The sequence below is a fragment of the Podarcis tiliguerta genome, assembly GCF_965153285.1.
Source record: "Podarcis tiliguerta genome assembly, chromosome: 4".
In the NCBI taxonomy this organism is placed as follows: Eukaryota; Metazoa; Chordata; class Lepidosauria; order Squamata; family Lacertidae; genus Podarcis; species Podarcis tiliguerta.
Window position 1 is genome coordinate 100,364,173 of NC_139537.1, and position 22,221 is coordinate 100,386,393.

Below are 22,221 nucleotides of genomic sequence, written 5' to 3' on the forward strand. Positions count from 1 at the left end.
TGCAGAAAATTCATTTCAGTTCCACTGAAGTAAGGCTCTCCGAGTGCCTAATAGGTTGATAATTAACTGAGAATGTATCTCTGCTTTTTTCATGTGGTGTTTAACTTTAGATTACACGGGAGAGATATTCAGTTGCAAATCTCCATTTTTGTGAGAGTGGTCTTTGTGTGCTAATGATTTCCCTCCAGGCTGGAATGCAGACTGTGTGAGAGACTGAGCCCCCCCCCCCCAGCTCTGTTTGATATTTAATATTTCTAAGATGCTGTAGCTGTGCTTAGACCAGTACATGATACTATGCAACTATTTGGATGTAACTTTTTTTGCTTTTGTGTCTACTTTGGAACGAGTTCTGTTAGTAAAACCTTTGAACCATATTTTTGGACTGGACAATTTTTCTTTCAAGAAAAGTCAGTTTTTATTCATTCTATTGCTTACAGATGTGAAATATTAATACCTGCACTTGGCTGTGAGCAGTTTCAGTTAAGGTAAGGTTACCAGATGTCCCTGTTTCCCAGGGACAGTCCCCAGATGTATAAATTAGTCCCCTGACAAAATCCATCTATTTAGTAGGAGGTTGAAAAGTGTCCCCCGATTCATTGAAAAAAAAATCTGGTAACCTTAAATTAAGGTTTAATCTTGGCAATCTCTGCCAAAGGCCCTGTACTATGCTTAGCAATGTGTGAATTATTTATTATTTGTCAATTCTGATATGAAGCAACCTGATATGAAGCACCCCCTGGTACATACCAGAACAGGTTGAAGAAATTTAAAAGGGGTTCCTAGACTGTCGGTATCCCTTACAGAAACCCAAAAGACAAGCATGTAGGCTCAAAATGAAAAGAGAAGGACATTATTTTTTTGAGGGACATCCTCAAAAATAAGAAGGAGGCTGTGAGGAACCATGCCCCCCCCCAAAGCAGTGTTTCTTATACACTTACAAATTACGCGGACGACTTCTATTCACTAATCAAAAGATCATGGCAATCTTAGCAGTTGCAACTCAATATTGTCATCCTGATCCAATCAAAATCCTTTAGCTCTTCAGACCAGCCTTCATCATAATATCATGTGATTATATGTAATCATTTTTCAATGTCTTTCTTTCTTAAGACTTTGGCTAATTTTCGTTTTCATTAAATGTCTCCCAATAACCAATATCTACAAAATAATTCAAGATTAATCACAATTGCCATGCCTACTGTTTCTCTTTCCATGTTTAATGCCCATGCATTCCATCAGTTTTCCAGAACGACCATCTGTTACATATAGTACCTGAAAAAAACTAGTTCTATACTGTACAAGCTAGGCCCAGGCATTCCCAAATTAGCTAGACCAGGGGTAGGCAACCTAAGGCCTGCGGCCCAGATGCAGCCCAATGACCTTCTCAATCTGGCCCACAGACGGTCCAGGAATCAGCGTGTTTTTACGTGAGTAGAATATGTCCGTTTATTTAAAATGCATCTCTGGGTTATTTGTGGGGCATAAGAATTTGTTCATCCCCCTCCCCAAAATATAATCCTGCCCACCACATGGTCTGAGGTGGACCGGCCCAGGGCTGAAAAAGGTTGCTGACCCCTGAGCTAGGCCATAGGTTCAAAAGAAAATGGAAACATCAAAACAATACAGTTTTATCCTATTGTTATTTTCTCAATCATATAGAGCTAGCAAACTGAATTTTGTGATACAGTTTCTGGTTCAAAAATGCATTGAAATTGTTTTTTTTTAAGTGTATTTTCAGTAAAAAATATGTATATGTAAATGTATTTAAATGCAAATTTTCTTGCAGATTTTATAAACATATTCATAGGTTACTGTGGAAGCTGGATACAACCAACTTGAACATATGCAAAAGTGGCATAGACCAGAAACTAAATCCTTCTTCCCAATATTATATAATTGTGTGTACTTGGTATCCTGTAAGCTGATTTTATAGCAATTCTGGAATTCCTTATACTTTGGTAATTACTTCCCCAAAATGTATAATTAGAGATATTAAGACAGAAAAAGACACAAAGGGTCATATTTTCTATTTTCACCTTGTATACAATTTCATTAGAAGTAAGCCAAGCAGAAAATGCTAAGATGTGAAAAATGTTTATTCAGATGGAAAAGGAAGTTTTGATGCCCAGGTTTCTTTTAATGTATTTCCAAATGGTTAATTTGTTTGACCCATGATATCATACTGTGTTTGTGGTTTGATCAAGTTGGCACCATCAGCATAAAAACACAGTTGATTTTAACAAAAATAGTAGAATTTATTGTATGCCCCGCTTTGTGTTCACTGTTTGCCAGCATTTCTGTGTGCTCTGGCACTCACACGGTGTCCCGTTGCACCAGAAGCGGTTTAGTCCTGCTGGCCACATGACCCGGAAAGCTGTCTGTGGACAAACACCGGCTCCCTCGGCCTGAAGTGAGATGAGTGCCACACCCCATAGTTGCCTTTGACTGGACTTAACTGACCAGGGGTCCTTTACCTCTTTGCCTTTACCTTACCCTGTTTGTAGAGAATCTAAGGATGTATTTGCAACATGCCTTCCCAGGTGAAGGGAGAGCAATTCAGCTTCCCCTTTGTGCCACTTTCCTGTCCCGGAAGTATGAAATTTGCACAGATAACAAGCAGAAAATTTACAAGTTAGCAGCATTTGCTGAGCTGCTTGCTTCTGAGGACGGTGAACTGTTTGAACTGTTTGTTGGCTATGAGAGATTCAGACCCAACTTGGAATGCTGTCCTTTGCATCTGGCAGACGGATCATAGCACTTATAATCAAATCTGACTGCTTATTGAGGTGCGGCTCCATTTCAAGCAGCAAATTCTTGCCTTTGAGGGTGGCTTCTTTCATTACACCTCTGCATTGGGTCTGATGGGGTTGCTAGAGTTTTCAATGCAGAGATAATTACCCAGTTTAGAAGAGTGTAATTTGAGCCATTGCTCTGGATTTGCCTTTTTTTCATTCTGGAGGCACTCTTAAAACAGGTGTGGGTATGTGCACCCCTCTTAGAGAATACAATCAAGAACCCCTCCTTTCTCTTTTGTAAAGGCAATGCTGTCTCCCTAGGGGCAGTGGGGCGCTGGCCACCTTGCCTTCTGAAATGCTCACCCTTCCACAGTGGGGAGGGAGGAGATTTTTCCGCATTTCCACATCATTCATGAACTATTCATGTAAACCTCTCCAGACATCAGATTAAAGCAGGCCTCCAATTTTAATTTGGAGAAAAGAGGGTTTCAGCTCTCAGAAGTTTGGGGATCAGTGTCATACAGTAACGTCCACTTTAAATGCTATAGCTTTTTATTAGGTTTGGGTTTAAGGAAAGCTGGCTATAACTTTCAAGCTGTATGAACTCCGTAATGTACAGTGATTACTACAGCCTCTGCTAGCATATAAAAGGTATTGAAGTTGTGCTAGAGGCTTAGTGAACACCACCGCTTGAGACCTTTGCAAAATCCTCACAAGTGATCAGAAATTCCAGCACATGAAGAAGATCGGGGAGGGGTGTCTAGAGTGCGATGGAGCTTTAATTAAAAAACATACTTTGTTTTCAATCCAATTTGGGAACAAATACCAAAAAGAAAAGAAAAACCACAAGATGTAATTTTTTTACAATGCTTGGTGATATATCCAATTCTGAGCTGAAGAAAGAAGCTTATAAGCTGAAAATCTAGAAGGAATAAAGCATGTAAGATAAATAATAAAGCTGTGTTCTGCGCTTAATTCCAATCGTCTCCCAACAACTGGAGCTGCTGATAAGACACACACTCAGAGTAATGATACATAATGCGAGCAAGCAGTAGCCCGGGCTGCATACTGAACAAAAAAGTTTGGCAAATGTAGAGCTCCATTAATGTTCTGAGCGATTTTGTCCCAAGGTGGTGTTTGTGAAATATGCTATCATCAATTTACCAGGGCAGAGAGAACAATAAATGTAACCATTAGTAAGTATTTTGTCCACCTAGCATCATGTAAATAACTGTTTTCGATTTAGGTTTAAACTGGAAAATTCAATGTCAACTCTATCCCAACACCCAGTCCCAAGAATTTTCAGAAATGTGGGTGGTCTCTTGTTCTCAGAGAAATGTCTGATAGGACCGTATTCAAATAGTTCACAGTGTAAAAAACAAACAAATCAGGATCATATTGAACAGGCCATGAAGCTTCTTTAATTCCCCCCATAACCAGAAACTTGAAGGCATTTATGAGGCAAGCATGTGATCACTACATTCTGGGTTGCAAAGAGGTTAAAGCTGTGCAGGTTTGCAGGACAGGGTCACTATTCTTACAGAGCCAGATCATACCCATCAACTGCCCGTTTTTTCTTGCAAGAGGACAGGGGCCAAAATGGCTGCAGCAATCTTGCATGGTTTCAGGCTGCACTTTTGCGGGGCATGGTGCCTCAGAACACACATTTTGAGGTGCTGTGAGAGATCACTGCTCATTTTTCTGGGGGCAGCAATCTTGCATGTCACCCCAGAATGCATGTTTTGGGGTGATGTCAGAAAAGTGTTTTTTTTTGGGGGGGGGGCTGCAATCTTGCGTGCGTCACATGACGCAATGGAAGTGCAGACCTGGAAGATGGCTTCCTGGATTTGGGGTATGTTGTGTTGGAAGGTATGCCTTATTGACACTGTACAGGAAAACATCCCAGTAATTAATTGAGGAATCTATACCCCACTTTTCACTATATATCTCAAAATGGCTTACAGAAAAAATAAAACATACAGTACACAAACTTTAAAACATAGATTTAAACATCATAAAATAGAAACATTAGAAAAGTGATCATGGTACAAAGGCCTCCTGAAAGAAAACCATTTTCACCCGGCACCTGAAGCTTGCTATAGATGCTGCCTTCTTGATTTCTACTGAGCGGGAATTCTGTGGAGAGTTAGGCACACAACACAGCAGGCATTACTACTCGTTGAAGGTTCCTACTTTGCAGTTTAGCACCATGGTTAATCCAGGGTTCTGGGAAGAGGATTCTATGTACGGAGCAGCTGAGACATAAGTACAAATCTTCATGAAATGCTTGATGAATCAATCCACAGAAGGGTAGGTATGTTAGTCTCATGTAGCAAAAAGAACAAAAAGACTTGTGGGAGCAAGACAAACAAATTTATTATGGCATAAGCTTTTATGGCCCATAGTCCATTTCATCCTGAGGATAGCTCTTCATGCATCCAGTGAAAGTGGACTGTCATTCACAAAAGCTTACACCACAACAAAATTGTGTCTTTAAGGTGCCACAAGACTCTTTGTTATTTTAATGAAGGGAGGAACCAAGAAAACTAGAGTGGTCTTGCTGTTATTCTGTTTAGTGCTGATGAAATACTGAGAGTGTAGAAATAATATAAGAAGTGATTAGTTAAGATTATGCTGGCAGTAAAGATACTCATGTTTTATTACATGCTGAGTCTTACTTTGAATTTTATGTGGGGGTAATTTAAGCTGCAGGGTTGTTTATCCTTGTTTTATGAAGGCCATTTCCCCCTCAATGCTAAAAATTCTCATTACCCTGTCACGGCTTCCTCCTCTTTCTTCCCTGTCATTCCATTTAGTTAAAGGGGATGTTCCATGTGTGTCAAGGCCAGGGAACGAGCCTTCAGTACATATCCTAGCATTTTCCTGTACGCTAGGGGAAGTGCGCCATAGGAGAGGCTTACGCAACAGGGAGATCATATTATCAGATTGAAGCACAGCTCTTTGAAGGTAGTATTCTGCTGCAAATAACTCAGCTGCCCCAAGTAAAACATCCATGTTTTTCTTGAGAAACTCATCATGGTCTATCCAGAAGAAGATTATGTATATCCTGGTAGGGGCATCTCTGCCATGCTGCTCACTCCATTCACCAGCCCACAATAACACTGCTGATGTTCTCCTTTACACCCTAAGCAACTACTAAGCTCCCTTTTCACCTTCCCAATTCCAGACCTTCCCTGTTTTCCAGGGACAGTCCTGGATTTACAGAAGTTGCCCCAATTTCTGGTTTGATCCCAGAATGTCCCGCTTTTCCTCAGGACGTCTCTATTTTCCTCTGAGAAATGTTGGAGGGTATGGAGTTATGTGATCCCTGAGTCAAGGAGATAAGTAACTATACAACCTTTAGAAGATATCTGAAGACACCTCTGTGTAGGGAAGTTTTTAAATGTTTAGTTTTTATTATGTTTTTATAAATGTTGGAAGCCTCCCATAGTGGCCAGAGAAATGGAGGTTTGTTGTTGTTTAGTCGCTTAGTCGTGTCTGACTCTTCGTGACCCCATGGACCAGAGCACGCCAGGCACTTCTGTCTTCCACTGCCTCCCGCAGTTTGGTCAAACTCATGCTGGTAGCCTCGAGAACACTGTCCAACCATCTCGTCCTCTGTTGTCCCCTTCTCCTTGTGCCCTCCATCTTTCCCAACATCAGGAAATGGAGGTTATGCAATTCTATTTCTGAAGCCACTTCTCTTTTCTATTCTGCACTTCCTTGAGCCCCAGCCAATATGGCCAATGATCAGAAATTATGGGAGCTGTAGTGCAGCAACAATCTGGAGAGCCACCTCTATTCTGAAGTTTCAGTGGTTTCAGTGGAGTTGAGGGCATGCCAGTCTTTCTCACTGAAACATGTGGGTCCTTAAAGTGACCGAATTATGACTGCATCATGCCCTATTATTTATTTTAAAATGTTTCAGACTATAGGAAAATGCAAATCCTATACCCACTTACCTGTGAGGGAGAGAGGTGGCATTGAAAGGAGTGGCTTCTGTGGCAGTGGGGCACACTCGTCCCAGTGGCTGGCAGCCATTGTTTATTCTCTCAGAAATATTAGTATGAGGCTGTGTCACATACTAGTGTTGACATGAGGCATTCCAGAGGGCAGGGGAATGATGGGTGCTAATGAAAGCACCATTGTGAAACTGGCAGATAAAGATGGATGGTGGCAGAAAAAGCCCAGGCTCACTCTCACAACTACCAAAACGTTTGAGCTGAAATATATACAATTTAAAAAGTGATGGAAGAATCTTCATCTCAACAAACCAAACCAGAGAGCTGCACATGTTTCAACTTGATCCTTACATGAACCCCCCTTGGCAGCTGTGTGTGTCTCTGTGAGACACACGCTGAGAAAATAGATGAGTTGTTAGTCCCTTCTCTTCCTTGGGAAATAGGAGTTAGGGTAGAGTTGGGCGAGGAAGCATACATGCCGAGCAAGTAGGATGCTCCTTTGGCAACTGCCTCATGACCATCTTTCTGCCTGGGAACTTGCTCAGAGCACTGCTTGTGCTTGGATTCAAGTGGACCAGCTGATGTACTGCACCATACCTGCCTCTCTGTTTTTATGCTGAATTGATTCACCCTGCTTTTGGTTTTATGGCACTAGGAACTTTAATTGGATTTTATGTCTTTTATGAACTTTCTTGTAAGCTGCTTTGGGTTTGTTTTATGAAGAAAAGAGGAGTTAAAATAAATAAATAACTCCCTTTTCCAGGATACAAGCCAACTAAGACATAGTTTCCATCACACAGTTTTAGTCTACATGATGTTGTAGTGCATATTTTTCTTTGTTCAATGTCACCTGCTTTGTTGTCTGAATAATTAAAAAATATGTATATAGTAACTTTAATTCAATTAATGACCTTCAAATCTTTCTTTCTTTTTTAAGAGGAAGAAGAAAAATGATAGGGCAATGGTTCCTATTCCTTATACCATTTTCATTGCACAGGAAAGCTGTTAAGTGCTTAATCTTTTTTGCATAGCTGTTCTATGCTTTTAAGAGGATTACATTATTAAGGGTTTAATTATTCATTATTCTATATTTTGCTAATTGGTACAAAAAGTCTTTTTTATATAACTCTATCCCCTCTTTACAGCCATGCCTCCTGTACTTCTCAGAATATGATTTTTTTCAAGAAAGAAATTCAAGGCTGCCATCCTGAAATTGAAGCTACTGATTGCTATAGACAGAACTCTTTGCTGGTGCAGTGAAAGCCCACTAAGACGGCCACACTGCACTCCGGAAAGGGTGGCTGGGTTTCTGTCACTGCTGATGGATCATTAATCATAATCGACAGCAAGTTTTTTGACCTCATCACAAAAGGCAAAAAGGTCACTTCAGAGAGCAGCACACGTTGCTCAAGGAAGGGGAAGGGGCTAAAACTATTGGAGATTTCTATTTTGTCATCTACACTATTCCTTTCCTCCTAAATTTTGCTGTAACATGAGTAAAAACTGTGAAAGATCCAGGGAGACAGGTTCTGACTTTTTGTTCTTCTTTCTTTTTCCAAGCAGGAAAAAAACATAACCTATTTGTAGTGCCAGTCACTAAAAGATACTCAAATTCTTTTACATAGGAATATAATAGCTGAGACAAAATCCTCATTCCTAATCATGTTTACCTGGGAGTAAGCCCCATGGATTTAACTCTGAGTCAACATGCTTCATTGACCATCACCTTCTGACTGCCTACAAATCAACAACCCCATAATTTGTTTAAAATAAAAGGAAATCTAAGGAGAGCCTTCTTTCCTTGAGTAAAATGGCAAGGAACCACTATTTCTTGCAGGGCTGAGTGGGAGACAGACAACATCTTTCTCCAGACAGTTGAAGTTGACATTATAGAACACAGGTTTCCAGTTTTTGTAGTGTTTCAAATATTTATAACAACTGTTTGACAGTCGAACGAATGACAAGACTGCTTACAGCATTGCAAATGTTGCTTCTGTGTTGTACCTGAATGCCTTGGATATTAGCTTAAGATAGCAAAGCTAGGAAGTTTGTGCTGTCACTAGGGATGGGGGAATAAATCAAATCACTTTGCATGTGGAGGTGAACTTACCTAATACACAGTCTGCAAAACAATGAGCACTTGAATACAGCGATCTTTTAGAATTTGCAGTTCTTCAGATTTTGCAGTGCAATTATCCAGTCAGGTTATGTGCACAAAGATGCATTTAGCAGGGTAAAGTGTGTATGAAAACGCATTTATCAGTTAAAATAAGATACAAAAATGCATTATATTAGACAAAACCACATACAAATATGTATATTATGAGGAATTTATATTGGAATGTTGATGAATTTTCAAGAAGACTTTTTCAAATAAAAATCTCAAGCTGATGTTGAAATGTGCAGAGTTGAATTAGTGGCATAGTGTGGGGGGCACAGGGGTGGTAGCCCTGGGTGCAAAATTGTTAGGGGTGCAAAATTTCAATACCCGGTGCTGCCTCAATACAGCTGTGCGCCTCTGTCACTGGGCTCCATTGAAAACAGATTCTCCATGTGAACGAGGAAGTGACCTCTCCAGACAATGAAGTGAATCTTCTTTTCTTAACTCTGCAGCTGCAATCCCCTGGGTGAATGTGCATGTGGATTCAGTCCGCTTCTCTCCCTCCTACCCACTCCCCCCACATTGCCCAAGGCACTGGCAACCCATGCTATGCCACTGAATTCAATTTAAGATTAGAAAAATGAAAATCAGAGCTGAAATTGACTGATTTACCCATCTCTTGCTATCACTCACTGGGGTTGTGAATTGTCACTATACACACAGGTCCCACTTACTGAACACAATGCAGTCCCAGGAAATTGTTCCTCAGGCGTGCATTCGCACAATGAGCTGACCATTGCCATTATTTCTATGGGAACATTTCTAATCCATTGTCTCCTCCTCCCTCCCCTTTTTTGCACAGTTTCTTCTTAAAATGGCTGCTGCCTACTAGCAAAAGAGAGACAAAGGAAAAATTTATTTGCCAATCTCTCCTGCTCCGTGATTTGTCTAATCTCTCCCCCTGCTCCCTCTTTCCAAGGATTCTGCCTGAAAATGGTTACCACCAATCAACAAAGCGCAAACAAAAAAGAAAGTAAAGAAGTGGGTAAACTCTGGTTGTTTGGATATCTGAATCAGCCGTGCATGTAGTGAGTTCAGATAAGTGAATTTTTGGATAACAAGTGGGTGGATAGCAGGACCTGTGTGAACTTAGTTTAGTATCATTTGCCTGGCCATTCTGGGTACAATAAATGAATGTTGAGGATAGAATGGAATTGCAGCAGGTTGGGTGACCCCTGAGTGCCCACTTGTGGCCACTTGGTTTGTACAAACAGTGTGTGCCCACTGTCCATGGGCAGAGGTCCTGCTTCAGCTAGAAATATCACAGGCTGTACCTCTTGCATTTCATGGCTATGTGATGTAATATTTCATAATATCTTATTAAAGAAGATTCCTTCTTTCTGCATTCAGCTGCTTTCTCTCCCAAGGAATGTTATGGAATGATTTACTTGTTTCATTTACTCAAAGATTTTTCCTCTTTCCTCTTAACTGGTTGCTCAGTTGGCTAATATTGTAGCCGTTTATTCTTTGCCCTGCCCTCTCCATCATAGGGCTGCATGACTCAACCTCAGCCCTATACACAGAGTTGCAGATGAGCTAATTTGAGTAAAATCAATGGCATTGGTAAACATGCAGCACAACTTGACTTTCCCTTCTTCACTGAAGTAATATTGGGTGTGCTAAATTCAGGGTGGTGTAATCATTTGGATAATATGATTACATAGTTGCTAGATAATTTTCTATGACCCATACCTAGAAATAACCGGGTTTCTAAAACTGTATGCAAAAAAGCATTTTCTGAAGACAAATCCAACCTACCTCGAACAAAGGGGAACACATGGGTTTGGCTTGGCTGAGAGGCATGACAGATGTGGTTTCCACAAGTGTGACCCAGCAGAAGGGAAGACTTTGCTTTCTTTGGAAATGCTGAGATGTGTTTGGAATGGTGTGAAGATCAGCTTTCTGTCTGCATTATGCAGGATGTGTATTGAATTTTTGAGTAACAGTAGCCCCCCTTAGAGCTAAACTATTCTTATAACATTGTAAAGAGGATAGGGTTGCCTTCACAAAACGTGTTCTAAATGGTACATTTCTAAATTGCAAGCACATTAATTGAATGGATTATCTTGTAAATTTCTACCTCAGCACCACACCTTTTCCTGTGATTAGTGTTTCTGGTCTTTTCACCCTATGTAATTGCAGCCAGGAACACCAGGTTAGGCAGCTGCATGGAGCTGTCATCATGCAGAATACACATTGCCGTCTGTGCTATGCCTAAAAATTGTCTTGGTGAGAGCTTAGACTGACAAGCATAATGCCAATATTGGTAGACTTGCATTTGGCTAATGATATTTGAGCTTTTACTCCTCTGCCTGCTATGAAGGCCTGTGGATCAGAGACAGACCATTGCCAAGGTGGCAACATCAGGGACATTGAGACTTCGGAAGCGGGAGAAACCTGTCAAAAGATGAGCTAAAATTTGTGAATTTGTCAACTGGTGCAGGGCTGTTTTGGAAGCAACACTGGCAGATTTATGGTTTCAGGTGGAAACAATTTAAAGAAGGTCATTTTGAGTGAGTTTTGCTTGGAGGTTTTGTGATTGATTTGGACCAGAAATTCAAAGTGAAGCTGGAACAAGGAAACACACATAGATCAGAATGATTGGAAGACTGAGATAAGCTCTTGTAAACCTAAATCACAATTGATTTATCCCATATATGTGTATATATATATATATATATATATATATATATATATATACACACACACACACACGCAACAACATTCAATTGATTTATAATGGCTAAATTCCCAGAAACACCCAGTGTAGAAATTTTATTCTTACCTTACAACAAGGTTTCATGATCATTATTGGCAGGGCTGTGTGTATCTTGCAGGGCCCACAGGGAAGATGAGAAAGCACAAATATTGTGGTTGGGTGCAGAATTCAGCTTTGTAAAGACAGCTGACTTTTAAATTTAAAGCGAGCATTTACCTCCTACGGTTAGAAAGGTATGTTTGAAAATGAGTGGGTCTACCTCTATTGTCAATGTCATTCGGACTATTGCTAGGATGTTTAGAAAGGCTTATATTCCAGAAGGTTTACAATAGTGATATTTTGGCAGATACAATAGAAGTAAAGTATTCCATTTTTGGGATTGCAACTCTCCTTACACGGGGTCACCTAGTGGAATTCACTGATGGTGGAACAAGATGAATCATGGGAGAACCTGGCCATGAAGACCACTAAGTGATCTTGTGTCAGCCTAACCTCATAGGGTTGTTGTGTCAATAACATGGTGACAGGGAAACTCAGTGAATACCACCTTAAGCTCCTTGGACGAAAGGTGAGATGGATATAAAAGTAATACTTTTTAAACATTATTTCTCCGTATCTCTCCATCCTGCCTCCCCCTCTTTTGAACTGGAAGAGACCAGGTTGGCCAGGTTTAGAATCAATCACCAATCAATCAATCAATCAATCATCATCATCATAATCTGGGACACAGTCGGGAAATCAATGTCTGCAAACATTTTTCCATAGCAAGGCCGATTTGTGGTTGTCTGCTGGGACAGGCTTGCCTGGGGTGTGTGTGTGCAGGGAGGGGGCCCTCCATGCTCCCAGACTTCATATATCTGCACTATCCCACTTTTGGTAACAGAGTTTCAAATTTGCCAAAGTGTTTTCTAGTCTTTAATCCCCACCACAACCCAGCAGCACACTGTAATTTTAACAAAGCAACAAATGCACTAGCACCTTGAAGACTTAATGAATATATTATGGCATGAGCTTTATTAGAGTAGAGCACAGGTTCAACTTTCTTGGTTATCTGTGAAATTTTAATGAACAATACATTTGCTAGGCTTTAGGTAGGCACTGGACTTTTGGGCTCAGCTATACAGCTGCAAAGTTGGGACGCGGGTGGCGCTGTGGGTAAAAGCCTCAGCGCCTAGGGCTTGCTGATCGAAAGGTCGGCGGTTCGAATCCCCGTGGCGGGGTGCGCTCTCGTTGTTCGGTCCCAGCGCCTGCCAACCTAGCAGTTCGAAAGCACCCCCGGGTGCAAGTAGATAAATAGGGACCGCTTACTAGCGGGAAGGTAAACGGCATTTCCGTGTGCGGCACTGGCTCGCCAGAGCAGCGATGTCACGCTGGCCACGTGACCCGGAAGTGTCTTCGGACAGCGCTGGCCCCCGGCCTCTTGAGTGAGATGGGCGCACAACCCTAGAGTCTGTCAAGACTGGCCCGTACGGGCAGGGGTACCTTTACCTTTACCTTTATACAGCTGCAAATAAAACATTTTAAGTGTGTTTTAAGCGCAATAGACAATGTGACACTTGATGGCGATGGTGAGCCGTATGAAAAATTCAATGTATTTTTACAAACACTTTTTTTAAAAAAGCATTTTCGGAACAGTTTTTATAGGTGTGTAGATTCCACCATTGTTTCATTTTTTTGCTGAAGCCATGGCTAGTTGGCTGCCCCTTTGAAAGTACTGAGCACCATACAATGAGGCTGTGACAGAAATGAGGGGTTTTAAATAAGGTGCCAAAATAAGTGGGCAGGGATTTTATTTAAGTGTGAAGACAAGAGGCTTGGCCGTTGGCTTCAGAGAAGGAAAATGTGTAGGCAATATCCTATCAATTCAAAGCATGCTGCTGCCCAGGGTGGTGGAACTATTATACCAAGAAATCATTCCTATCCACCACAGAATATGAGCAGGGGCAGGCGTGGTGAAAAACTGCTTTTATTTAACAACAGTAACTTAAGCCTGAAATGTAAACTTCTGAAGACAGCATGGGCAACAGGAGAACCATGAATGGCACCTTGAGCAATTTGGGGGAGATGCCATTCATGATTCTATTTCTTCCCCTTGGTGTCTTCAGAGCAGCCCTGTAGGCTGTACTGAGAGACAATATTTCTGTTGCCTGCAGACTTCAGAGCTTTTAGATGCCCCTCCACTGACAAATCAGCTTTAAATGACCCAAACAGCTTGCATAATTTAGATTACTAGATTTGACCCATTCTCTTCACATTTCCCTCTTCCAAAAAGAAAAAAATGCTCAGAATTTATGAATGATTCCAACTGACTGACTGATTTTACTTACATGCCATTTTCCCACAACGAGGTGTGCCCAAAGCAGCTCACATCAAACATGCAAAACCTCAAAACTGGAAATACAGATATACAAAATACAGAACATGTCTGTAACTTCAGAATAACAAAAACCAACAATTTAGCAAACGCTGGATAAATTCAGTATTAACGCTCCCCCCCCACACAGAAAAAAATATCTAGGCTGATGGGTTTACTAAAGTTTTAAAGCCCACACCCTAACATTAGACCCCTTTCCTAATTTATTCCAAATCCCAGTTAAGAGACATGAGAAGGAGGTGATGCCAATAAGGCCCCCTGAATTCCTAGTAGTTGCTAACTGTGTATTTTTCTGCCTGGAGATGGGTGGGAGGGACCACCTGGCAATAGCAATAGTTTTGGCATGGAGTGAAAAATCAATAATTAAGATTTTTTAAAAAAGTTTGGCTGAGCATTGCTAAGTTCTGATTGACAGGAACTGTCACCAGGAGTCCTTCTATGAGTTCAAATGGAAAGATAATGAATTGGGGTGGGACAGGACAGGTTTGGCTTCAAGGTTGTTCTGATTTGTGGGGGCAACTTTCAGGAGTTGCTTGTAATTTCATCTGGTAGGGCAGTGCCATGGCTCCCCTGGGGGGCAAACCTCCGCTGGGTTTAGGGAAGCATTTTATGCTGCTTTACGTGCTTTGCATTCTGTACCTGGAATAGTTAACAGTTCATGTAAATGTCATAATATTTGCTATGGTTAACATGTTTAGTGCAAGAAAACCCAGAGGGCCAGAACCCATTTTGTTTTGCTTTGACATAATTTAGCAGGATCTTCTTTGGATATATTTTTCGTGCGTGACCTGCTGTATGTCATCTTCCTGGAATTGGCAATACAGATGTACTGGGCCTTCCACACAGTGCCTGATGTTTTATTGTTATTGCATTTCATAAAAATTGTCAATAAAAAATAAGGAAAGAACTTTTTAAAAGGAAATTACATTCATGAAGCAATTTGGGTGGGGGAAATAAATACACTGATATTTTGTTTAATTGTGGCCATAAAAACGTGTTTCTGGTGTGTTGCTATAAATCTGAAAATAAATTAAGTGATATTCCCCCCCCCCCAGTTGTTGGGGGGAAAATAAGGGGATTTTCCAAGGTGTGAAAAAACCCTCTCTCTCTCTCTCTCTCTCTCTCTCTCTCTGTGTGTGTGTGTGTGTGTTGGGAGGGGGGGATTTACTTTTTTCTGTTTGGGATAATGATAATAATTTATGCTCCAATACTCATATGCTAGAGATTGTGTGCACATTATATCTTTAAAGCACAATATTTCCCTCAAAGAGTTCTGGGCACTGTAGTTGGTTAAGGGTTTCTGGCAATCATGGACACTCGGTGAGCGGAGGGGTGAACTGCAGTGCCCAGAATTCCTTGAGGGAAATAATGTGTTTTGAAGGTGCTTGCAGGGTACAGTCTAATGCAAGCAGAGTCTTTCCACACCATCTCATGTATGATGTCTATGCCAAGCATTTCCAAATAAAATTTAGAGTTAATGCTGGCATAGGTTTCCTCATCCCCAGCTCCCTAGCACAGCAGCAAAAGTGCCAGGAGCTTGTGGCAGACAGATAGCTCAGTGCGCAGAGCATGAGACTCTTCACCTCAGGGTGAAATATTCCTGCATTGCAGGGGGTTGGACTAGATGACTGACACGGTCCCCTCCAACTCAACAATTCTATGATTCTATGTATGGTGGTGGAAACTGCTCTTTTTGCTGCTGTGAGAAGGGAAACTGGCAACTGGTTCCAGCAAGTGTCTTCCTTTAAACACATGATGTGAAAATAGCTTCTCGGCATATTACTGCTTTGTGCAGAACCATTACTGGTTGCGGTAAGTAGTGTTGCTTTCGTTGTATTACAGTATATCAATTCTGTAGCAGGTTTTGCTTGTCGAGTGGCTTAAGACTGAAGATTTGGGGCTGAAACAACACATTTGATAGAAATGTGGCAAAATGGCAAAGGGAGGGAGCGGTTTTGAAGGGGAGCCCAGTGAGAGGAGGTGGTGCTTATAACAATTCTATTCCATTTGCATCCCACCTATTTCTCGTGAGGAGCTCAAGGTGATGTACACAGATCTCTTCCCCCTCCTCAGTGGGCAGTGACTGGCCCAAGGTCACCAAGTGAGCTTCATAGCTGCGTGGGGATGTGAACCCGGGTCTCTGAGGTCCTAGTCCACTATACCATGCAGGCTTTGTGAGTGCAGAGAAACAGTGTGACAACAGGGGCCCCTTCTGAACAAAGGTGAGACATCTTAGGTGCTAAGCATTTGGCAAGAGAAGAACCGTGAATTATAATTTTATATTGCTCTGTACATTGAACACTGCTTTTCTTTTATATACTGTAAAAAATAAATACAACATAAAAAACCCAAATAGTGATGCTGACACAAACCCCCACACATAGACTATATAAAAGAATATTGTGAAAATAATACTTTATTGCAACCTCTTCCTTTTTGTTCCTAGATTTTCTAGCAAGAAAGCAGCTGGTCTTTAAGGGGGCAAAAGCATTGGTAAGTTTGAACATTCTGGGACAGAATGGCCATTAATTAATTCTGATGTATTTTTAGTTATGTTCCATTAAATATGTACAGTGATGTGTCTCTAGTATTGGTGAGATGGAAGAAGGGGGCATAATTAATAGAGGAGAGAATGCACCCTTATGAATAGTGGCTGTGTTAAGTCATCTTTGATGACATGGAATTTCTAATTTGAGCCCTTAGAGACATATTTCAGACTGACTACCCTCAAGCTTGGGAAGTGAATCTCTGACTGGGAAAAAAAACTACAGAGGAGCCTTGTTTAGTGTCTCAGCAGGTAGCCGTACATTAAGTGTAATTCTAAATGACAAGAGAAAACAAAGGGCAGGTTGTGTTATTAGAGGCACACTGCCGCATCCTGACAGATGTGTGCGGCAAGGGAGAGAAGAGAAAAGAGTCCACGCTTCAGATCCTATCAAGCTTTAAATATTTTTGCTTTAAACATGTCAGCTTACGTTCTCTCGCCTTTTTCAAATGCATGATAATGGTGTAAGCAATCTCCTCTGCAAAGGGGAAGAAGCAGCCAATCTCAGCACATAAGAGCAACCCTCTCTAATCCTTTGTGTAGGCTGCATGCATTTCAGCCTTGTCTTTGGGGCTTGTGTAAGGATTTCTCTCCTCCTGCTCCCAGCAATGAAAAGGTCTGTGTAGTCATTTGAAAGCCACTGCAATAGCACAATACCTGATTACTTAATTTTGAGCAAGGAAGTTTACCGTATTTCAGTATTTTGCATATATGATCTGTGATGAGCACTGACTGTTGACCACCAGGGAGATCTCTTTGGAGCACAATTTTCTCAGTCCTGTAATGATGTTCTGACAGTGAGGTAGTGCTATTGGTAGCTGTGCTGTTGATAGTTTATCAAATAGATTGCTTTGTGCTGATTGTGTCGGACTCGTCTAGGCTGCTTAGCTCTGCCTCTGTGACTATAAGCAGAGTAAAATGGGGGTGGGGTGGGGACTGGATCCAGCCTCTCCCAAACCCCACCGTCCATTTTAACTCAATTTCCTTGCAACACTTGGTGTGGTTTCAAAATTCATGGGGCAAAGACACAGAGCTTTGCAGATACAACCAGTCAGCTGTTCAGCAGTGTCTGAAAATACTGCTTCCTTTGCCTGGGCCTCTGCCACTATTGTCCCAAGTTCAGATATACCCTTCACATTTCCCTTTTAGTGCAAGTCTGTGCCAAATTGCTACACACACTCTATCTAGGCTTTTGAGGTAGTCTGGGACTCACCTGGCTGAGAGGGGGAAAGGTGCCTTTGGGAAGGATCAGCTGCCTGTGGGAGAAATTCCTCACACAGCCAATCTTCCATAATGCAACTGTCTCTAAAAGAGGCTACTTTCCCTGGCTGCACATGCCTGAGCCCAGGAGGGAACAGGCACACACAGCCAATCTGAGCCCTTTGCAACTCACCCAAATTTCAGAAGTTGAAGGGACTGCTTAAAATTGACAAGCTGGAATGTGTGCAGAGGAGGGTGAGCAAGATGATCAAGAAAACAAGCCTTATGAGGTTGATGGAACTGGGTAAGTTTAGCCTGGATAAGAGGAGGCTGAGAAGAAGAAGAAGAAGAAGAAGAAGAAGAAGAAGAAGAGGAGTTTGGATTTGATATCCCGCCTTTCACTCCCTTTAAGGAGTCTCAAAGCGGCTAACATTCTCCTTTCCCTTCCTCCCCCACAACAAACACTCTGTGAGGTGAGCGGGGCTGAGAGACTTCAGAGAAGTGTGACTGGCCCAAGGTCACCCAGCAGCTGCATGTGGAGGAGCGGAGCCGCGAACCCGGTTCCCCAGATTACGTGACTACTGCTCTTAACCACTATGATCTTCTAATATCTCAAGGGCTGTCACATGGAAGAGGGAACAAGCTTGTTTTCTCCTGCTCCAGAGGGTAGGACCTGAACCAATGGCTTCAACTTACAAGAAAGGAGATTCTGACTAAACATCAGGAATAACTTTTCGCCAGTAAGAGCTGTTTGACCGTGGAACAGACTCCCATGAGAGGGGGTGGACTCTCCTTCCTTGGAAGTTTCTAAGCAGAGGTTGGATGGTCATCTGTCATGGATGATTTAGTGGAGATTCCTTCATTGTAGAGGGTTGGATTAGATGACTCTTGGGGATCCCTTAATTCTGTGATTTTGTGAAAGAGGAATGCTGGGAGAGAGAATGGAAATTTGGCAGGCCAAAATTGGTTTATGGGCTGGAGGTTTGCCACCCCTGATCTGCAGATAGCCCTGGCATCCGAGCAATGCTCTTTGACCCACAAATGAAAGGCTTATTTCTTTCCCTAGGTTTCTCCATGCATTGCTTCCATGTTTACCTTCAAAGATGGGACTACATTTAAGGGTTGACTACTCTACTCGAATTCCCCATCCCCCCAACAAACCAGTGCTATTTTTCTAGAAAAAGAGGTGCTGGAACTCACCATGAACACCACCCTCATTCTCTTAGAATGGCAATGGCGTCCACCTGAGAGGTTCCTGTGAATTCCCTCTGAAAAAAGCCTTGGGTAATATTACACTATTATTATGCAAGGTGGTGTAAGCCACAGCACAGTTCCCTGCAATATGGGTATAATATGGATTTGTGACAAATCATTTGTCTGCAATAGCATTTAAAAAAACAACAACTTTACAAGCTCAGGAAAAATAATAAGCCATGTTTGAGTATGAAGTAAGACCCAAGTTAAAAAGATTGTGAACTCCAATTTTTTTCTTGCAGTCTTTTGTTTTTGAGTTGATAAAGCACTCTCCAATCAGAGCTAGACTAAAATGTTGGATAACTGAATTGTTTTCTATTGGGTGGCAATCACTTCTCCAGCAGGAAGGATAGAGAGAAAGGCTTAAAAATAAAGCAAAAAGTTCTTTCTATGTACAATGAGTGTTTTCCTCTAGACTTCTTTTTGTCCATTTGGCTATATAGGCTATTCTTCAATGTCAATCATTGTTCAGACTTCTTTCATTGACTTAATACTGAGGCAGGAACAGGCTAATTTCTCACAAAGAAAGAAAGAAAGAAAGAAAGAAAGAAAGAAAGAAAGAAAGAAAGAAAATACAGTCTGTATATTTTGCCTTGTTTCTCAGGTTCTACAAGGGCAAAGGATCAGGTTGCTGTTTATTTTTAAAGCCGGGAATCCAGGGAATATGGTGGTGGGGGGGAGCAAATGCCCCCTTAACCCCCATGACCAGGCTGCTGTCTATTCAGGGCACCTCCATCAGCAACTGTGATTTTGTGTCAGGAGCAGAAAATGCATTTTCACAGCTTCCCTGCCTCAAGTACTACTTATTATGCTTTGTCACATGCACTATTAAAAGCATGTATTTGTAGTAGCCTTAGTGCACATCTCAGCAGGAAAAAATACAATATAACATATTGTTTTGAGGACAAGCATCACACCTTATGGTACAATAGTATATATTGTGGACTGTGCTATTGGTTCCTTAAAATTTATGTTCCTACTACACAAAAGATTGGGGATACCGTATTGAGAAATGTTTGCATATGAACAACATGTTAAACTTGATTTGGTGTGGCATGAATGCACTGCAGCAAGACTTAGTCTTGCACAGTCTCCCCCTCCTTCTGTTGGGCTGTGAGGAGGAGTCTGGAAGGGATTGCTTCCGCTTTTGGATCACCAAGGCTTGTTGTGTTGTCTGTAGTAACAAACTGTAAAGGTAAAGGGACCCCTGACCGTTAGGTCCAGATGCGGACAACTCTGGGGTTACGGCACTCATCTCGCTTTATTGGCCGAGGGAGCCGGCGTACAGCTTCTGGGTCATGTGGCCAGTATGACTAAGCCACTTCTGGCGAACCAGAGCAGCCCACGGAAATGCCGTTTACCTTCCCGCTGGAGCGGGACCTATTTACTTGCACTTGATGTGCTTTCCAACTGCTAGGTGGGCAGGAGCTGGGACCGAGCAACAGTAGCTCACCCCTTCGCGGGGATTTGAACTGCCGACGTTCTGATCGGCAAGCCCTAGGGTGTGTGGTTTAGACCACAGCGCCACCCGCATCCCAGTAACAAACTGTAGTTAACATTAATTATGGTTAGTTTCAAACAGTTTCAAGCTGTCATTCCTGAAGTTGGCTGGTTTAAGCTAACCTTTGTTAATGTTAACCACAGTTCTGGGTCTACATTACATTGCTTCTGAATTCCTTGCAGCTGCACACGAGGACTGCAATTCACATCATCCCTGCTTGGGGTTGATGTAAGAGGAATCTGTGTGGATTTCTTTCAATTCACACATTCAACCCCATCATAGCCCAGCATCATGCTATGAATGCTTTACACTTTAGTTCTCTACAATTTGTAAAACACATGCACATTATACATAAATCGATACAGGTGGCGACCATTTTAGGCACATCCAATTGACAATCAATCAATCAATCAATCAATCATTTATACCCCGCCCATCTGGCTGGGTTTCCCCAGCCACTCTGGGCAGTTCCCAACAAAATATTAAAAATACAATAAAGCATCAAAAATTAAAAACTTCCCTAAACCTTGCCTTGCCCTGAAGGGTTGCCTTCAGATGTCTTCTAAAAGTCATATAGTTGTTTATTTCCTTGACATCTGAAGGGAGGGTGTTCCATAGGGCAGGCGCCACTACCAAGAATGCCATCTGCCTGGTTCCCTGTAACTTCAATTATCGCAGTGAGGGAACTGCCAGAAGGCCCTCGGCGCTGGACCTCAGTGTCTGGGTTGAACGATGGGGGTGGAGACGCTCCTTCAGGTACACAGGACAGAGGCTGTTTAGGGCTTTAAAGGTCAGCACTAACACTCTGAATTGTTTAGGGCTTTAAAGGTCAGCACTAACACTCTGTCACGGTCCGGTCTATGGGCGATCGAAGTCCCAGCTGGGGATATCGGGACTGGGGGCAAGATGGCGGGGTGGAAGCAGGAAAGAGTCCAGAAGCCAGGGGTCCAAGGGTCAGGAAGCAGGGAGTCACGAAGTCAAGGGTCCGAGGGTCAAGAAGCAAGGAGTCAAGAAGCCAAGGTCCGAGGATCAGGAAGCAAGAAGCCAAACGCACCAAGCCAGGAAACGTGTTTCTGTGGCAAAGGGCTGAAGGGAAATGCTGACCTTATATCCCTTCTAGCTTTAGCCACCAGGTACAGTGAGTTACCAGTCGGCCTCACCTGTGCTGCCGCGCCTTGCCTCTCCAGAACATACTTAGGAAGGCCCCAGTCCTGCAAAGCCCTACTGGTCACAAGGCCCGGCTCCTGCACGCACTCCTGACACCACCCTGCGAAGCCCATCGCCCAGCCTTTCCTGGCTCGTTTTTATGAGCCAGGATGGGCAAAGATCAAAGAGACAGGTGGTTGGTTTCACTCATCCAAGCAGCCCTCCCACATCCTTGGAGGTAACAGATTGGATACCATGCAACTCGACTAGACAGGACTCTAGCACTCTCCCTCTCTGGCGCTGCTCCCAGGGTGGAGTCTACTTTTTCCAAATCGGAGCAACTTTATCTGCAAAAAAACTTTGCAAAACAATTGCAGGAGATCTTGGGGTCCGTACCAGGCCTTGATGGCAAAGGTGGTTCCATTAAATTGTGAACTACCTGAAAGAGTCTCCCACTGATGTTTTCTGCAGCTGCAACAGAGGCGGTGAAGAAGGTCCTCTTTGCCATCACCACTTTGTAGGCTTGACGTTGAGCTCTAACCTGTGTCTGGTCAGATTCAGAGTGAGTTTTCCACCACTGGCGATCTAACCATCTCAGCGATTGTTTCATTGTCCTCAGATCCG

The 22,221-nt window shown here is 42.4% G+C and overlaps 1 long non-coding RNA gene across 3 annotated transcripts in view; it reads left to right on the forward strand.

Annotated features, from left to right (window-relative positions):
• The window catches only part of LOC310675432, a 49,657-nt gene that overhangs the window by 17,091 nt on the left and 10,345 nt on the right, over positions 1 to 22,221 (forward strand). The window contains exons 1-3 of one of the 3 annotated variants that reach the window (XR_014510148.1): positions 15,988 to 16,173; positions 16,398 to 16,444; positions 18,763 to 19,028. This is a non-coding gene — a long non-coding RNA (uncharacterized lncRNA). Of the gene's footprint in view, positions 1 to 15,987; positions 16,174 to 16,397; positions 16,445 to 18,762; positions 19,029 to 22,221 lie in introns of those variants that run through there. The other 2 variants (XR_014510147.1, XR_014510146.1) reach the window with 2 other exon arrangements.